We start from the raw sequence: 4,758 nt of genomic DNA, 5'->3' as shown, positions 1-4,758 counted from the left end.
CAGCCCCGGGGGGGGGGGGGGCAGTAGGATACTGTCAGTTGGAGACAATACAAGAGAAGGTCAACCCTCTGAAAGTGAAAAAACAAACAAGCAAAGTCGGTTAGGGAGTGGAAGTACAAGTTTGAGTGTAACCCAGGGGCGAGGTATCCTTAAACCAAGGCAGATCCTAAGGGGTTCCGCACAATAGCACGTCTGCTGTCTGATAAGAATTTCTAGGCCACTCTGGGCCTGTATGTTAGACAGACACCTCCTAAATGAGTTTCCACACTCGCCTGAGGTTCTATCCCCACAGCAGGCCACCGCTTACTAGCTGAGCGACTGCAACAGGCCCTTAGCTGTTACTCTTTATTGGATGTTTGTGAGAGATTTTAAAATCATCGCCTTGGGACGGCCCGGGAGACAGTTCTGGAAGTGACATCACCAGGGCCGCCCAAGGAGAACCCCACGTTCAGTTCACACTTGTATTGGTGGCTGACGGGGGCACTGGGAAGACGACCTTCGTGAAACGTCACCTGACAGGCAAATTCGAGAAGAAGTATGTCGCCACCCTGGGCATAGAGGTGCACCCCCTCGTGTTCCACACCAACCAAGGGCCTATCACGTTCACCGTGTGGGACACGGCCGGCCAGGAGAAGTTCGGGGGCCTGCGAGACGGCTACTACATCCAAGCCCAGTGTGCCATCGTGACATTTGTTGTACCTTCGAGAGTTACAAGAACATGCCTAACTGCCATCGTGATCTGGTGCACGTGTGAGAACATCCCCATTGTCTTGTGGCAACAACGTGGACGTCAAGGACAGGAAAGTGAAGGCTAAATCCATTGTCTTCCCCCGAAAGAAGAGCCTTCAGTGCTACGACATTTCTGCCAAAAGTAACTACAGCTTTGAAAAGCCCTTGCTCTGGCTTGCTGGAAACGAATCGGAGACCCTAACGGAGTTGGTTGCCATGCCTGCTCTCGCCCCTCCAGAGGTGGTCATGGACCCCGCGCTGGCAGCACAGCGTGGGCACGATCTCGAGGTTGCTCGGACCACCGCGCTCCCAGACGAGGATGGCGACCTGTGAGCGGGAAGCTGGAGCCCAGCGTCAGAAGTCTCGTTTTATAGGCAACTGTCCTGTGATGTCAGTGGTGCCGCGTGTTTGCCACTCTATCCTATAGCAAAGCAGAACCTGTGCTTGAACCTGGGATGCTGAGATGAATGGGCTTCGAGTGAATGTGGCAGTTAAAATACCTTCACTTTTTGGGCCTGCATATTTAGCTGTTTTGGAACGCAGTTGTTTCAACTATAAGAATGCTGCAGTCGCATCACGATACTCAGTGGTGAAACCTTGTTTGTTACTGTCATTCCCATTCCTTTTCGTTTAGAATCAGAATAAAGTTGTATTTCACATATCTAAAAAAAATAAAATCATTGCCTTACTTGATTCTTCCCAAAACCTGGTGATTTTTTAAAGGACAACATCCACCAGGTGATAGAATCAGGAATCTGGCCCACTTTCCTCCATTTTCTCCCTCTGTGATGTGAGGATAACGTCCATCACAGGGCTGTTAGATTTTGTATTCCAATTACAGTGACATGTCTGCCTAAGTGTCATTGCTTAAGAAAAAAAAAAATTGGACAAGGACACTAAGCCATGAAAAATCTAGATAAAAATACAGCATAAAAAAATAAGCAGCTACATTTTAGGCATGTCAGGTTTGATCATTTCCTGTCCTGCGGCCCATTTATCGAATATTGAGTTATTTCTGTGTAAACTCCTGTGCCCCAAAGGACATTATCAAGAATGCAAAGAGACAACTTTCAGAATGGGAGGAAATATTTGCAAATCATATATCTCATAAGGGACATACCTAAAATATATAAGGGAATTATATCCAAAATAACCCAATTCAAAAATGGGGAAAGGCTCAAAAGAAGATACAATAAACCAATATGCACATGAAAGATGCTCAATGTCATTAGTCATTAGGGGACTACAAATCAAAACCACAGTGAGATACTTCACACCCACCGAGGTGGCTATAATCAGAGAGACAGTAACGAGTGTTGGCAAAGTTGTGGAGAAATTGAAACTTGTCCACAGCTTATGGGAATGTAAAATGGTGCAGCCACTATAATAGTTCCTCAAAAAATTAAACATAGAATTACCATATGATCTAGTAATGTCACTTCTGAGTATGGACATATTTTGGAGATACTGTGGGTTCAGTTCCAGGCCATCTTTCTGCTTGGAGGAGCTGGCCTTCAATTTATATAAACAAACCAAAAAAAAGCCACATCTGTGAAGCACAGTAAAACGAGGTATTTCCTGTATATACCAACAGAATTGAAAGCATCATCTTGAGATATTTGAACACCCTTATTCATAGCAGCATTATTCACAGCGGCCAAGAGGTGGAAGTAATTCAAGTGTCCCTCAATGGATGAATGAATAAACGAAATGCGGTATATACATAGAATGGAATATTATTCAGCCTTAAAAAGGAAGGAAACTGACGCTACAACATGGATGAACCTTGAGGATATTATACTAAGTGAGATAAGGCAGCCATCAGAAGACCAATATTCTATGATTCCATTTACATGAGGCGCATGGAGTGGTCAACATCACAGAGGCAGGAAGAAGACGTGGTTGCCTGGGGCCAGGGGAAGGGATAAGTGGGGAATTACTGTTTAGTGGTATGGAGTTTCAGTTCGGAAAGATGGAAAAGTTCTGGAGATAGGAGGTGGTTGTGGTTGCATGGCCATGTGAATATACACAATGCAACTGAACTGTACACTTAAAAATGGTTAAAATTGTAAATTTTATGTATGTTTTATCACAATAAAAAATTCTCTTTTGCACAGGCAGTACTTACAATATGATCCCAGTTACAAATATACATTCATGATTAAAATCCAGAATGAGCCCTGGCCAGTGTGGCTCAGTTGGTTGAGCATCCTGCCATGCACCAAGAGGTCCCAGTTCCATTCCTGGTCAGGGCACGTGCTTGGTTTGCAGGCTGTATCCCCAGTAGGGGGCGTCCAGGAGGCAGCAGAGCAAGCGATATTTCTCCCTCTCCCTTCCACTCTAAAATCAATAAAAACGTATTTTAAAAATCCAGAAGGAAAGATAGCCAATAGTGGCTATCCCTGGGTGATAGGATTATGGGTGGTTCTATTTTCTTTATATCTGTATTTATCATTTTTCTACAGTAACATTCTTAGTACTTTTATAATAAAAGCACTTTTTGAAAAAATGTATATTCATATAATGGAATATTATTGAGCCATAAAAAGAAATGAAGTACTAATACATAGAACAACATAGGTGGACCTTGAAGAAAACATCCTAAGTGAAAGAAGTCAGTCACAAAATACCACATATTGTCTGATTTCATTGATATGAAATGTCCGGTATAGGCAAAGCCATAGAAATAGAAAGTAGATTAGTGGTTGCACAACTCTACATATACTAAAAACCATTGAATTATACATTTTAATAGGTGAATTGTGTGGTATATGTGAATTATATCTCAATAAAGCTGTTACAAGAAAAATCTTATAATAAAATATGAAAATAAGATTTGATCTATAATTTTTGGTAAGCACTTTTCTAAGGCATGTAATGAAGATGCAGTCAGAGACACTTTGCTGGGCCACTTTAAACAATAGTTACAAACAATATCAAACTGCTTTCCTTTCTATTCTGTCTTTTCTGCTAAGCATTCTACTTACTATTCTGCAAACTATGCAAGAAAGAGACGCTGCTCTTCCTGTGGACCCAAGTGGCTACAGAAAGATGCAAATTGCATTCTTGGAAGATCCTGTTTCTTTCTTTTTAAAAAATTGATATTTAGAGAGAGAGGAAGGGAGAGGAGAGAAAGAGAAACATCAATGTGAGAGTTAAACATTGATTGGCTGCCACACAACCAACCTCGCCACAGAGGCCAGGGCGAGAGATCCTGTTTCTTTAGAATAGCCCAACCCCTAGGAGGGTCATCAAATACCTGTTTCTCCTGGAACCCAGGTAAACGCATCATTTGCTCTAAAAATAACAAAGACAAAAACAGAGGAGGGCATCCTTAGACCTATTTCCTAAGGTGGTAGTGAGAATTAAATGAGATCATTTATGTAAAACTAGTGGCCTGGTGCACGAAATTCATGCACAGGGGAAGGGGTGTTCCTCAGCCCGGCCTGCACCCTCTCCAATCTGGGACCCCTCAAAGGATGTCCTACTGCCGGTTCACAGGGATCAGGCCTAAACCGGCAGTCAGACATCCCTCTCGCAATCCGGGACTGCTGGCTCCTAACTGCTCACCTGCCTGCCTGCCTGCCTGATTGCCCCTTACCACTCTGCCTACTGGCCTGCTCGCCCCCAACTGCCCCCTGCCACCGGCCTGCTTGCCCCCAAATGCCCCCCCCACCAGTCTGATCACCCCCAACTGCCCCCCTGTTGGCCTGCTCACTCCAAACTGCCCCCCCCACTGTCCTGATCACCTCCAACTGACCCCCACTGATGGCCTGCTTGCCCCCAACTGGCCCCCCTGCTGGTCTGCTTACCCCCAATGGCCTCGCACCCCACCAGTCTGATCACCCACAACTGCCCTCCCCTCTTGGCCTCTAACTGCCTCTACCTTGGCCCCGGCACCATGACTTTGTCCAGAAGAATGTCTGGAAGGTCTCCCAGTCTAATTAGCATATTACCCTTTTATTAGTATAGATAGAGGCCTGGTGCATGGGTGGGGACCGGCTGGTTTGCCCTGAAGGGTGTCCCGGA

The 4,758-nt window shown here is 44.8% G+C and overlaps 1 pseudogene; it reads left to right on the top strand.

Moving 5' to 3' along the window:
- The window catches only part of LOC102249279, a 5,577-nt pseudogene extending 3,324 nt beyond the window's left edge, over window positions 1-2,253 (top strand).
- The last annotated feature ends 2,505 nt before the right edge of the window (window positions 2,254-4,758 follow it).

The sequence above is a fragment of the Myotis brandtii genome, unplaced genomic scaffold (genome assembly GCF_000412655.1).
Source record: "Myotis brandtii unplaced genomic scaffold, ASM41265v1 scaffold627, whole genome shotgun sequence".
NCBI classification, from domain to species: Eukaryota; Metazoa; Chordata; class Mammalia; order Chiroptera; family Vespertilionidae; genus Myotis; species Myotis brandtii.
This window is presented reverse-complemented; position numbering and strand designations above follow the sequence as displayed.